The following is a 17174-nucleotide window of genomic DNA, read 5'->3' as shown; positions in this document are numbered from 1 at the left end:
TTCCAGGAAGCCACTTTCAGCTAGAAGATCCCTTGATTCTTTGTTCTGAGAGCTTTTTGAGGCAATCGTGGTCTCTTTCTTTATGTGACTTGATATTGACTGTTGTCTCTGAGCCATCTATGAGTTATTGTATTTGTTATTTTATGTTTGCTTACTGTGTCATAGCTTCTTGCTTTGTTTTGTTTTGATATTCCCAGATGGGTTACTTGAGTGAGCTGGCTTGATTATTTTTACCTTTGGAGCTCTGATGTCCTGTCCCCAGATGGCTACAGCTGTTATCAAGTATATCAGTCTAGGATTCCATTCACTTTTCTTGTATGAATTCAGCTCAGGAGTCCAGGTAGCTGATCATCAAGTGTGTGGTACAGGCTCTGTCCTACAGCCTTAGAGGGGTGGGGTGATTGGTGTAGGTATCGGTATCTAGTTGCAGCAGGGGGTCACACTCTGAAGAAACATGGGGCTGAGAATCGTCCCCCACGTGTCTCTGAGGAAAGCGTGTCCTTGTTCCCTAGAGTGTACAGGTGTATGGGTTCTGCAGACGGACCATGGGCACCTGGTGTTTTTGGTTGTAAGAACTGGGAGGTACCAATTATCCTTGAATCCCTGTCTCGGGTAGCTGGGTGAGCTGAGTGGACCTACCAGTTCTTAGGCCTCTGATGTGGGTAGGTGAGGATCCTGGTTAATAAGCAAATCAAAGTCAAACATCAAACACCCACCTTTCTGCCATACAGCTGAAATGGTTGGAATCTGCCAACAAGGGCCTATTCTCCTGAAATAGGCCCACACGGGTCCCTGCAGAGGGGAAAGTCCACGGACTGTTTATGCCTGGACAGGAGTCGCTGCTGTCCTGAGCTCCCCCAGTTAGTGGAGCTGGCAAATTATCTTCTCCCCCAATTGCAAATTTTTTTCTTCTCCAAGGCCAGGTTTATGGCTCTAGGCACTCAACAGGGCCAACTCAGGCCCACGGAATTCAGCTTCTGAAGAAGGCTTGGGCGGGGGGGGGGGGGGTGGGGGTGGGGGCAGGGCATGGTAAAATATATGTAAGTACTTAGCTTTTGCTGAGAGCGCCGTTCTTCTTTGGTTCCAGAGGTGTTAGTAAGCTGTGTGGTTGGCTCCTTCTCCCTGAGGAATCTGTGGCCGAACTCTCATACCATCCCACCACTGCTGCTCCGGGAATGGTGCTTGAGGGGTCCCTGCGATTCAGGTGTGGTAACTTCTCTTTGCTCCTGAACTGTCTCTTCCTTCCCTGCCCCTCAGGTTGTTTTCTAAGCTTGTCTTTGATTCTCAGGGCTCATAGCTTGTTATAGATATACTCGTTTCAGTTGTTTTTTTGGGTCTTTGTTGTAAAGAGTGCTAGCTGCAAGCATCTGTCTATTCTGCCATCTTGGCTCCACCTCCTGGCATTTTCTATTTTTATGATTCTTTGAAAGAAATTCTGTTGAATTCGGAATGCATTCTTTTATTTTTTCTTGTAGATTCTAATTGAACATAAAAGAATGATTTTTTACATCTTGGGGTTATAATGAATCCATAAATGATACTCAAAATTGCTTTTTAAAAAAATAACTTCACCTGCTTAAAAGAACTCACAGATGATAGTCAAGATGCTTTAGATAGATGGATTTCTGGTTGTGGTCTCCAAACAAATGTCTTCCAGAGCAGAGGAAATTCTCACATGCTCCCTTTCACCTCTTTTATCACATTTCCTCCAAGAGTACCAGTTCATGAACCAAGGATGACTCCAAAGGTTTTGGGCCTGAGGGAGGACCTGGGTTCAACAGCAGTTCTGGGGCTTGTTCTGATGTGCTAATCCTGTGACCGCTTCTTGGCTTTTCCTTAGCCTTGGCGCCTACTCTTGGCATGGATCTTGGGCCTTGGCTTAGTTAACTCTGTGACTTCTGGTTCTGAACACTGGCTGTGACCCCAGAATAAATACTTGCAGCAACCTCATTAGAACTTCTGGTCTGTGGTTCTATCATGGTTTCCTGGCTCTAGGCTGCTTCTCTAATGCCAGCTCACAAACTTGAGACTTTGTCCAGAACTGTATGGGAAATTATTTTTGTAAACTGTGACTGACTATACAAATGTAAGAGATTAATAATGTTATTTTGATTCAACCTTCTGACAAAAGCACTAATAAAGAATGCAAGTGTATAGTGGTAAGAGGGGAAAAAAAGTCCAAAGCTTTTGATGATACAAATCAAGGATACATAAATGTCCAAAGTTTTTGAAGATACATATGAAGGTAAGAGACCCTTCTCTCCTGGCTCCGTATTTGAAAGATTTACTATCTATACAGTTTCCTTATTCTATTAAGAAAAAAAAAAACTTCAAAATTTGTTTATTGTACTTTCTTCTCTTCTGAGTTTCGGATCTATATAGCCAACTGTCCCCATGGTTGTTCTGTGTGGAGACCCCCCAGATAACTCAAATAGAATATGTCTAAAACTGAACACATTCTATTCTTTCTTCATCTCTTGACCCTGAAGCTGCTTCCCCTTGTATGGTCTCCAAGTTCAGGGAATGATCCTACAATCTACTAATTGTCTAAGTCAGAGACCTTGGGATCAGCCTTGGTTCTTCTGCTCTCATCCCTGACTAAGAATTCTTATGTTCATCTCTTTCATTTTCTTCTATCTGTCTTCTACTACAGACTTATTTCACCTCTTGAATGGATGATTGCAATAGTCTCCTGGCTGATCTCCCTGCTTCCAATCCTGCCCCCATTGCAGTACTGTATGGAAAAGAAAGTGAAATTTTGAAAATACACATCTGATTATGTTACTTTTTAGATGCTGTTTCTACCACTTGGAATACTCATTTTCTGTGTTCCAGCAGCTAATATTTCTTTAAATTTGAGCCTAAATATCAAAACATCCGGGGTTTTTTTTTTTTTCCTCAAGACCCAAACCCATTAGGAATAACTTAGATGCCTGTCTTCATAGTACTTCCTTTCTCATATTAAAGTGCTTATCATCCTGTATTATCATCACCCAATTACTTGTCTATTTTATAATAGTGTAAAGACTATTATAAGGCACCTAATGGTAAAAGCAACATATGTTTCATTAATTGTCGTATTTCTAGGGCTTCACATGAACCAGGAATGCAGTAGGTCTTTAATAATATTATGTGAAATAATTGAATGAATGAATAAATGAACTTTGAAAATGAAATGTAAAATAATTCAATTACTAAAACAAGAAAAACAAGAGCAGAGGAAATTCTTCAGAATGGCTAACTAAGTGAAAGAGAGACTCATAGCTAAATAAGAACAAGAATAAAGGACTCAAAGGGTAAAATGTGATAACAGATTAGCAAATATAAAGACAGAGATGAGTAGTTTGCTAATTCTTCTCTAGGTAAGGTAGAGAAAGAGGTACCGAGAGAAGGACATACTCTTTGCCGATGTTTCCCAGGACATCAGAAAAAAAAGATTAAAAAAGATGTAGAGAAAGTATTAACGTGCATATGCGCAAGCTCACACACATAGAAAGAGAGAGAGACCAACATAGTAATATAAGTAGGCTCTCATATAGAAAAGGGAAGTGCAGTGGGTGTCCTTGAAACATTTTATCACTATAACTCTTTGAAGCTATGAAGGGCATAAAGAGTTAACACTTTATTTCAGTTTTGCAATAATAGACATAAATGGGGTGTTGCCTTTTGGCACTTTCCCCATGGGTTAGAAAAATTAGATTGCACACAGGATTTTCCCCAACTCTAGGCTAGCTCTTTAATAGTGGAGACTTTACTGTCAAACAAATGCTAGTTTGTATTAAATTACTGGCACAACATTTTCAACATAAACTGTGCAACAGTGGCAAGAAGGTAAGGCTTCAAAATCCCAGTAATGCTGCCTTATTATGGTTCATCTTTATCTGGCTAAAACATAACCTCAGTAAGTGAACTGGATATTGCCTATTCTTTTGAAATATTATTATTGCATTACATATTTATTATTACATATAAAATTATTGGACATTATTTTCCTATTCAAAACTCTTGAGCAAAGAGGATTTGGGTCTTAGCCAATCTTAACTAGATCTCAAGCTGTGGAGTAGCCCCAGTAGTTATCGGAGTTTCAGAAACACAATAGTAGTATAAATATAGCTTTCCTAAACTTAACCTCACCTACTATTATCTTCTTTATTTCCGTTAATGAGGAAGATGCTAATTCTATTCTAAGAAATAATTGAAATAACTGTTTATATTTCCATCCACAATCTTCTCAGTAACTCCTTTATATAGATCTTGTCATGCGTCTGCATGTTAAGTCGTCATTATCAGTGTTACATTGTTTAATAAGATACCAATATTGAAATTGTTGCCTTTAAGAAGAATGGGAAAAAGAAGAAGCCATTACTGGAAAGTTTGTATTAAAATTGTTTTTCATTCTCTGATTTCCCCATTATATTCTCAGGCATGGTCTCAACCTGAGAAAAAAAATTTTTTTTTTTCCTTTGGCAGCTAATTCTTTATTGTGGGCTCTGCTGTGCACTAAGATATTTAGCAGTTTTCCTAGACTTTACCTGTTAGATAACAGTAGCATCTCCCAATTGTGACAATCAAAACTGTGTTCAGACATTGCCAAATGTCCCCTGGGAGGCAAAATTGACCCTGGTTGAGAATTGCTGCTCTAGGATTTATTTGTATCTTGTTTTCTGTTGTTTACCTAAATGTTATAAAGTCCAGGCTCTGGTAAAACCCCAAATATTTTTTTCAAGTGAATGAAGAAAAATCTCTTGTCTTCCCTACGTTTTAAATAACTGTCACAAAATGTTTCAGAGGACTCACTATGTATCAGCATTGTATTACATGCACAACTTGGTTTTTGCACTAAAAAGTTTTTAATCAAGTTGGAGAGAGAAGATTAATACTCACTCAAAGAACATGAAAGACTAATTGAAGGCAGAATACATTGGTGATGGACTGAAAGGCAGAGTGGTTCCAAAATGTATGGCACAAGCTATGGTGAAGTTATTGATCTTCTGATTTGATGTTCCTTGAATCTTCTATGACCTCTTTTGACATGTGGGCACTGGAAAAATGCTGGTTTATTAACTCGAATCTCTCTGCTATGATATATAATAACAAAGAGAACAGTAAGAAAATATTTTGTTTAAACGAACCAGATCACTTTTACATGTGATGGCCAAGCCATGCTGGGGAGGAGGTGCTGAGCCTGGTTATGTTAGTGATTGAGTGGTAACTGAAGAAGACAAATCTAACCAGACATGGGAAGTCCGCGGCAGACATGTGAGCCTGCAGAGTTTGAATGAGGGCACGTTAATGGAGATCAAACCATGTTTTTCCGCTAACATCAGACCTTAGCTATTTAATGATTATAAAACTTTCCTAACATTTACAAGTTTCTAAAAACATTTATTTCCCTTTATTCCACACAATTCTCACTGCCATCAAAAAGATTCATGCGAAGAGTTTTTGTGTTAGCTAAATAACGTCCAAAACAAAAAACAAAAAATCCTTTCTTTCGCTGTTAACCATTAAAACCCTGGTTGATTGGTTTTAATCAAATTGAAATCTCCTGAAATTTTATACTGGGATGACTAACGGATCTCTGAAGGATAGGATATGGTGAATTTCTACAATGTCTTTTTCATATAAGAGAAATTTCCAAATTAAATAATCTGACACATTTCAAAAAATCACACACATAAATTGCAAAGTGCTCTTTTCTAATAGCTATGGAATTTAATTAGTAAAAAAAGACTTCGGAGAATACTAAATTGATGGATGTTACTATGACTGTTCATAAATATTTTGGCATTCCCACCTCCGGGGCCCATAGAACTGTGTTTCCCCATCAACTTGAAACTAGGTGTAGTGACATGACATGCTTTAGCCAATGAAACATGTGCAGAGGTAACACATCACTACTCGTCAAAGATTTTAAGAGGCAGTACGTGATTTTCTTTCGCCAGTGTAACTGGTGATATTCCAGATAGAGATAGCACTGTTATCTTGAGTCTCAGGGTGAAGATAAAGATAAATCAGGAAAATGACCCCAGCTGATCTGCACAGACATGTAGCTGAAAGGAGAAATAAAACTTTGTTGTTTACAGCCGATGAAATTTTTGTGATTGTTACCACGGCATAACCCAGACTATCCTGCTTATACGAAGTCCAAATTCTTCATTTTATCAATGTCATGGATTGAATTGTGTCCCCCCAAAATATGTGTCAACTTGGCTAGGCCATGAAACACTGTATTGGGTGATTGTCTACCATTTTGTCATCTGACGTGATTTTCCTGTGGTTTGTAAATCCTACCTTTGTTATGCTAACAAGGCAGGACTCAATCTACAAGATTAGGTTGTGTTTTAAACCAATCTCTTTTGAGATATAAAAGAGAGAAGCAAGCAAAGACACATGGAGACCTCTTACCACCAAGAAAGAAGTACCAGGAGCATAGAGTGCCCATTGGACATGAGGTCTCTGCACTGAGAAGCTCCTTGACCAGGGGAAGGTTGATGACAAGAACTTTCCCCCAGAGCTGACAGAGAGAGAAAGCCCTTCCCTGGTGCCCTGACTTCAGACTTCTAGCCACCTAGACTGTGAGAGAATAAATTTCTCTTTGTTAAAGCCATCCACTTGTGGTATTTCTGTTATAGCAGCACTGGATAACTAAGACAACTAACAAAAAAATGGAGGCCCTGAGAAGTCTCAGCACTTGCCTGCAGCTACAAACGAGATCAAGACAGATTCAATTCCAGAGTCAGTTATCTGCTGCCCGGAGTAGTATATTCTGTCCACTACACCAATGTTTTCCTAATTTGGCATATGTACCAATGGCCTCCATGAGATGAATTTAGGTGTGATATGAATATTAACTTAAATGATAATGAATCACATAGAGAGAATGAATCTGTTTTTAATTCTCTTTCATTCCTTTCGATTAATGAAATGAAAAATTTCCATTTGGTGCTAATGTATCTTTAAGTGTGTTTTTACTTTTTAACACTTGCTAATACCTTTAAAAAAAGTTCTTTTTACTATTATTAATGAGAGAAAAGCACTCAGACTCTGAGTCTTCCTTGGGCACCAACATCTAAATGGAATATAATAAGATTGTTTTGTTTTCATTGTGGTTAATTTTACAGATACTTTCTTTATATAGGACTTGATCTTGGTTTAATACACGATACAAAGGCATTCGACTGTGTGGATCATAAGAAATTATAAATAACACCGCAAATTCCGGAACACTTAATTGTGCTTTTGTGGAACCTGTACATAGACCAAGAAACAGTCGTTCAAGTAGAACAACGGGATACTGCATGGTTTAAAATCAGGACAGGTATGCGTCAAGGTTGTATCCTTTTACCACACTTATTCAAACTGTATGCTGAGCAAATAATCCATGAAGCTGGCTTATATGAAGAAGAATGTGACATCAGGATTGGGGGAAGACTTATTAACAACCTTCGATATGCAGATGACAAAACATTGCTTGCTGACAGTAAAGAGGACTTGAAGTGCTTACTGATGAAGATCAAAGACCACAGCATTTAGCATGGATTACCTCTCAACGTAAAACAAAAGTCCTTACAATGGACCGAGAAGCAACATGATAACAAATGGAGAAAAGATTGAAGTTGCTAAGGATTTCATTTTTCCTGAATCCATTATCTGCATTCGTGAAAGCAACAGTTAGAAATCAAATGACGTATTGCAATGGGCAAATCTGTTACAAAAGACATCTTTAAAGTGTTAAAAAGCAAAAATGTCAATTTAAGGGCTAAAGTGCACCTGAGCCAAGCCACGATATTTTCAATTGCCTCATATGCATGTGAAAACTGGACAATGAAAAAGGAAGACAGAAGAATTGTTGTCTTTGAATTATGTTGATGGTGAAGAATTGAATACATATAGCACTGACTGACAGAAGAACAAATAAATCTGTCTTGGCGGAAGTACAGCCAGAATGCCCCTTAGAACTTAGGATGGCGAGACTTCATCTCATGTACTTTGGACATGTTGTCAAGCGGAATCAGTCCCTGGAGAAGGACATCGAGTGTGGTAAAGTGGAGGGTCAGTGAAAAAGACAAAGACCCTCAATAACATGGATTGACACAGTGGCTGCAACTATCAGCTCAAACACAGCAATGATTGTGAGGATGGCACAGGATTGGCACTGTTTCGTTCTGTTGTACAAGTGTCACTGTGAGTCGGGACCAACTCAACAGCACCTAACAACAACAACAACAGTCATATAAAGTTCACTTTTAAATACATTCATTTGCAGATAAAAAGTTAATAAAGTATTAAGTGAACAAGAAGACAAGTTTTGGATAGATAACGGCAAAAATTCTACAAATACTGCACGAATGTCTGCGCTTTTGAGGTAAACATGAGAAAGGGAGGTGATAATGACTGAAGTATGTTCATAGGTACAATTTACTTTGTCTCAATTAGATAACATCTTTATCTTTGTTTCCTCAGTTGGGATGAGGAACAGATAAATGCTTTCTATTTAGATGAGCAAATATATTTTCAATGAAAATGTAACAAACAGTGGAAAGCAAGAAGGAAAAGATCATTTTCTTTTTTCAAATAGCAATGGACGAAGGCATAATGAATTAAAATAGGTAATACAGGAGGGAAAAAAAAGGATTTGAAACAATATCCTGCATATGATTTTGAACAGTGAATCATATATTGGAGGTATTCAGCAAGTGGTTAATTCTTAAGTAATTCGCATCCAGCCAGGTGTCACTAAATAGCCAGAATAACCAAAAATATGGAGCTACATGTCAAGATCTATACATCTACCTAACTTATAGCAAACATAACTAACTTACAGGTAAAAATATTGAACTACCTTGACCAGCTTTCCAAAGATCCTCAAAATTAAGTTTTAATAAATTTCAATATTATATAGAATCATGCGAATTTAACATCACCAATTTCTGTTTAGATGGGTAGCTGTTGTATAGTTTATTAGATGCCTATCTGTGCATATAAATTTTCAGGTCTCAAGGGCCAAACTCCATTTAAAACCACAATGGCCTTATAATGTCACTGTTTTATACTGTCATTTCTACACTTTACCCCCTGCTACTTTCGGAGTCAAAGGCTACATACCTAGAGCTGTATATTACAATGGTTCCTCTAGCATTTTCACCAAACAGTATTTCTTAAATCCTATTATACTAAACATGGTTGGAGAAGAGGCTTCCGGGTACTGTATATCTATTGCTCTTAAGAAGCATAAAATCCAGATAAAACAGATTTTATTTAGGGCTTAAGAGTCAAATGCAAACTGTGCTAGAAGAATCCTGTACTGATTTGGGCTAAGATGTGTATAGTAGTTTCTTGTTCATTCTACTAGAAGATGATACAGTCAGTTTCCATAACGCTTCTTTTGAACACACAAATTTATTCTGGTGTGATTGAGGTATCAGGGAACAATTTGAATAAAACAGATTTTGTGCTTGTTTATGCATGATTTTGTTTGTGAGAAAAGCAAGGTGAACACAGAGAAATGCAGGCAGTAGGAATACACAAATGTAGGAATACACAAATACACACAGGCACACACCTCAGACATCTATCTTGTTCACAGCACATGTTAAGAGCCACACCCATATACACCAGGTATTACAACTTTGATTCTAATTCCAGGTAGTCTTCTTCCCACCCCTTCACAAAAACTCATGAACTGCAACCTTTGAGACCCACTTCTAGAAGCAAGCTACTGGTCTTTTTCAAGGTAAAACTGAAAAAAACAAAAACAAAAAACCAAACCCATTGCCGTCAAGTCCATTCTGACTCATAGCGACTCTTATAAGACAGAGGACAACTGCCCCCAGAGTTTCCAAGGAGCTCCTGGTAGATTCAACCTGCTGAACTCTTGGTTAGCAGCCATAGCACTTAACCACTATACCACCAGGTTTCCTTTTCAAGGTAAAGTAGTATTTATTGTAGTATGTATGTATTTCTTAACCGTTACCTTGGAAACCCTGGTGGCATAGTGGCTAAGAGCTACCTCTGCTAACCAAAAGGTTGGCAGTTCAAATCTGCCAGGCGCTCCTTGGAAACTCTATGGGGCAGTTCTACTCTATCCTGTAGGGTCGCTATGAGTCGGAATTGACTTGACGGCACTGGGTTTGGTTTTTGGTTTTAACCATTACCGTATTTTTATGCAAATAATGTGTGTGTTCTATGTTTTCTTTGCCAACCACGTCCTCCCCTTGTGAGATATTTTCAGAAAGGCTAATATGCTAATCTGATAATTTTTACAAAAATACTTCAAGGGGGAGGGGGGAAGGATGGCTCAGTAAGCAAAGAAACAAAAAGTGTGGCCGATTATTTGCATAAAAATACAATAATCATGTGTAAAACTACACTCCTATTTTTACTAGGTTCCTATCTTTTTTTTTATGTGACACTGACAAAGTTTTTAGTGTTGTACCCCAACACTCTTTTCCCCATAAGCCCTGTTGTTTTATTGTACGATTTTGCATCTATCCCATGATAGCGGGACTGTGCATATTTATGCTTATTTTGGTATAATATAAAGGTAGTAATGCTGATGATGTTAAATCTCCGACACTGGGAGATTTGTGAAAGATTAAAACTACATAACTGTCCTGTATTTCCATCTAGTGCAGAAATATTTAAAATTTTTGGAACAATGCACTCACTTCTTATAGAAATAATTCAGACATGTCTGTAATTATGACAATATCTTTTGCAAGGTGCCAGTGTTTCCCAAACATACAGGCATCTTCCCCATTTCTTCTGGGAAGGATAAGGTCTTCTTGGATAATCAGTATGTTCTTGGTTAACTGGGCTGATTATTACCCATTTGCATATTTCCCTTTCTGTTCTTAGGAGAACAGGGAATGATATTCAAATTCGCAATTCATTTATTCATGCATTAACCCAATATTTATTGAGTAATTACTGTGTATCATGCACTGTTCTAGACATGCTGGACATTGGGGCAAGACAGACCAAATCCTTCCCCTTGTTGAGCTTATATTTGGCATTAATATTATGTGAGCCCATGGGTATTAAAAGAGAATGGTAGAATTCTTCTGTCTTTGGTTTTGGAGTTAGTTTTTGGGTGGCAATTCTCCTGAAGGTGGCAATCCTTCTGAATAAAATCTTAGTTTCAATTGGACCTTGACAAATTAGATTTAGGTAGTCATTTTTTCTAGAAGGGAATGCCAAAATAGATATTTTGAAGAAAATGTTCTCAAAAAGAATTGCTTGCTAATGGAACGATCAACAATCCTGACCAGGCCAGGTTATAGATGTGTGGCCTGGTGCTCGGTACTGGGGTCTTGTGGTAGAAGACTGCAGGAAAGACATGTTTGGCTTCCAGTGGTTTCCAAATTGAATTAACCAAGCAAATATTTCAACTATTCACCGCCAGTTGGAAACGTTAGCTATTAACATTAAACCATTAAAATTTTTGACGATGTTTTGGTTCCCAATATAAATTTAGTAGAACTCATTTGATCCCAGAAGAAGAGGCTTAACTTCTTTCTTTTCTTCTAAATATAAACTTGCTTTCTTAGTAGTATTATCCAGGATCTTTCCCAGCCCTCCTCGCTCTCCTTTTCTCTTCTGCCTTCCTTTTGTTCTGCAGACAACTCCGTGCCTTGGGTGAGGTTCTGAACTACAATGGAAGAGGAGGGGCCTCTGTGGTCTGTTTTGAGCTCCACAAAATGTATCAGACAAGTTTTACTTTCTTAGAGTGCTATATAGTGATTTTTTTTTTAATGTGTCTAAGAAATGGAAACATTTTGTCTCATATAAAAAAGAAATATTTTTATACTGTGCTCCACTCACAGACCACATCAGAGGTATTCTAAGAATAGAATAGATCAAATATATTTTATGGAAATATAATGAGAAAAGGATGTGTTCCCAAAACTCACTCTGAACAAAGGAATGCAGCATAGTCAGGAATACTTTAACGCTCCTAACAATTTTCTCATGTGAAAGGCTGAGGAACAGCCCTGGTTTGAAGAAATCGCCCACTTCTCCCCAGGCTCCCTGAACTTGAAATCAGAACTAGGAAATCTATACATTGCAAAAACCGAAATGTATGGAAAAAGTGACTTAGGGCATTAACCAAAAAGGCATTTTTGAAAGAAGAAAACATCAATATGAAGCATTTTGTCATATTTCATTTCATTGATCACATTTTTTTTTTTTTTTTTATGTATTCCAGAGTACTGAAGCCTAAAAGTAACTGAATTTCTGTGGATTCATATTAGATTTGTCAGTCTGTGTTTGATGAAACTTACCAGGAAACAAAATATGTTACAATCATTTGCTTTTATCGTACTGTTCTATCATGTATACGATGAATAGTAATACTAACTATATTGAACATATATCTTTTCTCAGAAATGAAATACATCAAGGACTGAATATGTGTTCAAATAATAATATTCTTTTCATAATAATAACCTATAGGTATTCAGGAAACTAAACTTACTGGTTTTATTAAAGTCGCCTGACCAGAGGTATGTTTTCTTCTAATCCTATGATATAATGCATTTTAACAATGTTAGCTTGCATTTTTAACTTCTCTTTCTGTTACACTTGTGCATAAGTGTGATTTTCTTGCTTTTCAGTGTTCCAGTTGATGTATTCATATCAATTCTTCTGCTGCATTCAGTGTTGCCATCAAAAGTCTTCATTGTCTTGCTGAGTTTATTTTGCTTGAAAATTTTTCACTTCTGGGATATTCTAAATTGGACGATAATATCCAGTCCCATTTCAACTATACTTTGTGTTTTCTCAAAAAATATATGCAATCTCAATGGATTACTGTTTGTTTACTGTATATACTATCATAAGTCTGAAGGGACTATGGAGCCCCATGAAAGAAAAGTCATCATAATATTTATGCATTCAACACACATATTCATGTACATATATCTATTTTTTGAAAAACCCAAAATGCATATGCTATCATGGCCCCCAAGGTAGCAATAACATATGCAGAGAAAATTTATGCAGTTCCAGGCTGTGAACAGGATTTCTAAGAGCTACTTCCAGAAAACATTACTCACCTCCTCGTTCTTCAATCTGTCCACTTACCTCACTCCAAAGACCTCCTTCTCTTTCTAAATTGACTAGTGAGCTGGGTGAGTTAGTCTAATCATTTAGGCTTGCTGTCTGGTGACTTCTGAGGGGTAATGGAAATATTTTTAGGAAGGTGAGTGTGTGTGTGTGTTTGTGTGTTTTCCACAATAAAGAATTTGCAGGATGGATATGCTGTTTAAATATAGGAAATAGGTCTATTATAAAATCTCAGAATAGAGTATATTATAAACTAATATCATTTTAATGTTGAATACTTCTGTACTCTATACTTTATATGTTGTGCTTATATTTTATATGTATGATACTAGTATATTTGTAACATAATTTTTAAAATATATTTCATATTACTATGTATTATTAAAACATGCTAACTATACTTCAATTCTATTTTCTATTTTGGGACATTTTTCTTAAGTTCTGATGGACAGTGAGTAAATATCTGCCTTGGAATATGATAAAAAATAAAATAAAGTGGGGGGACCTCGTACCACCAAGAAAGTAGCACCAGGAGAAGAGCTCGTCCTTTGGACATGGAGTCCCTGTGCCTGAGAAGCTCCTGGGCCAGGGGAAGATTGAGGACAAGGAACAGAAAGAGAGAGAAAGCCTTCCCCTGGAGTCGACACCCTGAATTTGGACTTGTAAACTACTAGATTGAGAGAAAATAAATTTCTCTTTGTTAAAGCCAAATAAATAAATAAATGAAATGGTAAAAAGGATTTTTGAGGTCTTGAATTCTCATTCCACTTGTATTTCTTATCTTCGGCCTCCATTTGTCTGTGTGCAAAATGACCATGACATAAAGAATGTACATTCAAGGTCCATTTTACATAATTATGAATTAAAAATAATTTGTTCATGGTGAGATTCTCCATCCTATTGGTTGATAGATGTTAATTCTTAGTAATAGAGAAAATATTGCCACATTATAATTTCTACTTTTTGGTTCATTGAAACATGTATTTTTATCCAGTATCAATCTGTTTATTCATTATAACAAATGCCAGCACCCTTACAATAGCTTATGGTACAGGTTGAATAATGTCCCCCCAAAATATATGTTGGAATCCTAACCCATATACCTGTGGATGTAATTCCATTAGGGAATAGGATATTCTTTGTTATGTTAATGAGCTCATATCAGTGTAGGGTGTGTTCTAAACCTAATCACTTCTGAATGACAAAAAGAGACAATTAGACACAGGAAGGAGAGCAGATTTGGGGGAGGAGGAGTAGATGTCACATATGGATCACCAAGGAACTGGGGAACATCAGGCTACAAGCTGAAAGAGACATGAATCCTCCCCCAGAGCTGACAGAGAAAGAGCCTTCCCCTATAACTCGTGCCCTGGATTTGGACTTCTAGCCTCCTAAACTGTGAGAAAATTAATTTCAGCTCTTTAAAGAAATTGTGGTTTTCCTGTCACAGCAGCACTAGCAAACTAAAACACCCTACAAGGCCTTCCATGATCTGGCCTCCTGCTTCTTCTCAGACAGGCTCTCCTGGCCTCTTCCCCTGGCTCGCTCTGCTCCAGCCACACTAGCATCCTTGTTGGCTCCAGGACACTGAGGAATCTCTATCCTTCAGTAAGGCATTTACCTGAGAGTTTTCTCTCCTTGAAGTATTTTTCCACAGATGTCCATTTGATTGATCTCTCCAGTCCTTTCATTCATTGATCAACCTCACCTCTCAATAAGGCCATATATCATAACAGGATTAACACTGCAACATTTCACCTCATCCCCTTTCCACCCCAACAAGCTGCCTTTAATCATTTCCCTTTTTTTGATTTTTTGATAGTACTTATCATCTTCTAATATACTACATGACTTATTTATTATAGTTACTATTTGTCATTCCTTGTAGGGAATGTAAGCTACATGAGGCCATGATAATTGTGTACTTTGTTAGCTGATGCATACAAGTGTCTATATTTATGCCTGATACAATACATTCAACCACCCACATGTCTGTCAGTTTGTCATACTGTGGGGGCTTGTGTGTTGCTGTGATGCTAAAATACCAGCAGGGTCACCCATGGTAGACAGGTGTCAGCTGAGCTTCCAGACTAAGACAGACTAGGAAGAAGGACCCAGCAGTCTACTTCTGAACATAATTACCCAGTGAAAACATTACAAATACCAGCAGAACATTATCTGATGTAGTGCTGGAAGATGAGCCCCTCAGGTTGGAAGGCATTCAAAATGTGACTGGGGAAGAGCTGTCTCCTCAAAGTAGAGTTGACCTTAATGATATGGATAGAGTCAAGCTTTCAGGACCTTCATTTGCTAATGTGGCACAACTCACAATGAGAAGAAACAGCTGAAAACATCCGTTAATAATTAGAACTTGGAATGTATGAAGTACGAATCCAGGAAAATTGGAAATCATCAAAAATGAAATAGAATGCATAAACATTGATATCCTAGGCATTAGTGAGCTGAAATGGACTGGTATTGGTCATTTTGAATTGGACAATCATATGGTCTACTCTATGCCAGGAATGACAACTTGAAAAAGAATGGCGTTGCATTCATCATCAAAAAGAACATGTCAAAATTCTGTCCTGAAGTACAACGTTGTCAGTGGAAGGATATATTCATATGCCTACAAGGAAGACCAGTTAATACAATTATTATTCAAATTTACACACCAATCACTAAGGCCAAAGATGAAGAAATTGAAGATCTTTACCAACTTCAGTCTGAAACTGTTGAACATGCAATTAGGATGCACTGATAATTACTGCTGATTAGAATGCAAAATTTGGAAACAAAGAAAAAGGATCGGTAGTTGGAAAATACAGCCTTAGTGATAGAAACAATGCTGGAGATTGCATGATAGAATTTTGCAAGACCAACGACTTCTTTGTTGCAAATACCGTTTTTCACCAACATAAATGGCAAATAAACACATAGACCTTGCCAGACAGAATACACAGGAATCAAATCAGAGTAGACGGAGCCAAGATAGCAGAATAGAAAGACACTTCCGGCAAGCCGTCTTACAACAAAGACCCAAAAAACAAGTGAAACGAGTATATTTATGACAAGCTAGGAGCCCTGGACATCAAAAGCATGCTTAGAAAACAAACTGAGGGGCAGGGGGAGGAAGAGATGGTTCAGAAGCAGAGAGGAGTTACGGGACCTGAATGGTGGGGAGCCCTCAGGCACCATTCCCGGAATGACAGCAGTGGGCTGGTACTAGCATTCGGCCACAGTTTCCTCAGGGAGAAGCAGCCAGCCACACAGCCTATTCACACCTCCGGAACCAGAGAAGAATGGCACTCCCGGCAAAACCTAAGTACTTGCATATATTTTGCTGTGCCCCCCTCCCCCGCTCCCAAGCTGGTTACAGTGGATGACTTCCCTGGGCCTGAGATAGGCTCTGTTAAGCACCTAGAGCCATCCTCTCGGCCTTGGAGAAGGAATAAATTTGCAATTGGGGGGGAAACGATAATTTGCCAGCTCCACTAACCAGGGGAGCTCAGGACAGAAGCAGCTCCTATCCAAGTAAAAACAGTCTGTGGATGTTGAGTGCCTTTCCCCTCTGTGTGAACTTGTGTGGGCTTGTTTTAGGAGAATATAGGCCCTCGTTGGCAGACTCCAACCATTTCAGCTGTACGGCAGAAAGGTGGGTGTTTGATGTTTGACATTGCTTTGCCTATTAAACAGGGTCCTCACCTACCCACATCAGGGGCCTAAGGACTGGTAGCTCCACTCAAGTCACCCAGCCACACATGACAGGGTTCCAAGGATAACCGGTACCTCCCAGTTCTTACAGCCAAAAATATTGTGTGCCCATGGACCGTCTGCAGAACCCACCCACCTGTATACTCTAGGGAATGAGGACACGCTTTCCTCAGAGACATGTGGGGGACGATTCTCAGCCCCCTGCCTTGTTCAGAGTGTGATACCATGGTGCAACCAGATACCGGTACCTACACCAATCACCCCTGCCCCTCTGAGACTGTAGGACAGAGCCTGTACCACACACTTGATGATCAGCTACCTGGACACCTGAGCTGAATTCATACAAGAAAAGTGAATGGAATCCTAGACTGATATAGCTGGTAACAGCT

The 17174-nt window shown here is 38.3% G+C and overlaps 1 long non-coding RNA gene across 1 annotated transcript in view; it reads left to right on the top strand.

Moving 5' to 3' along the window:
* LOC111749453 (uncharacterized) overlaps positions 1-15055 on the top strand; it is a 267250-nt gene extending 252195 nt beyond the window's left edge. The window contains exons 12-13 of the long non-coding RNA XR_010322319.1: positions 1088-12509; positions 13511-15055. This is a non-coding gene — a long non-coding RNA (uncharacterized LOC111749453). The remainder of the gene's footprint in view (positions 1-1087; positions 12510-13510) is intronic.
* The last annotated feature ends 2119 nt before the right edge of the window (positions 15056-17174 follow it).

Source organism: Loxodonta africana, chromosome 6, assembly GCF_030014295.1.
Source record: "Loxodonta africana isolate mLoxAfr1 chromosome 6, mLoxAfr1.hap2, whole genome shotgun sequence".
NCBI classification, from domain to species: Eukaryota; Metazoa; Chordata; class Mammalia; order Proboscidea; family Elephantidae; genus Loxodonta; species Loxodonta africana.
The sequence above is the reverse complement of the archived record's forward strand: the minus strand, read 5'-3'. Positions and strand labels throughout refer to the sequence as shown.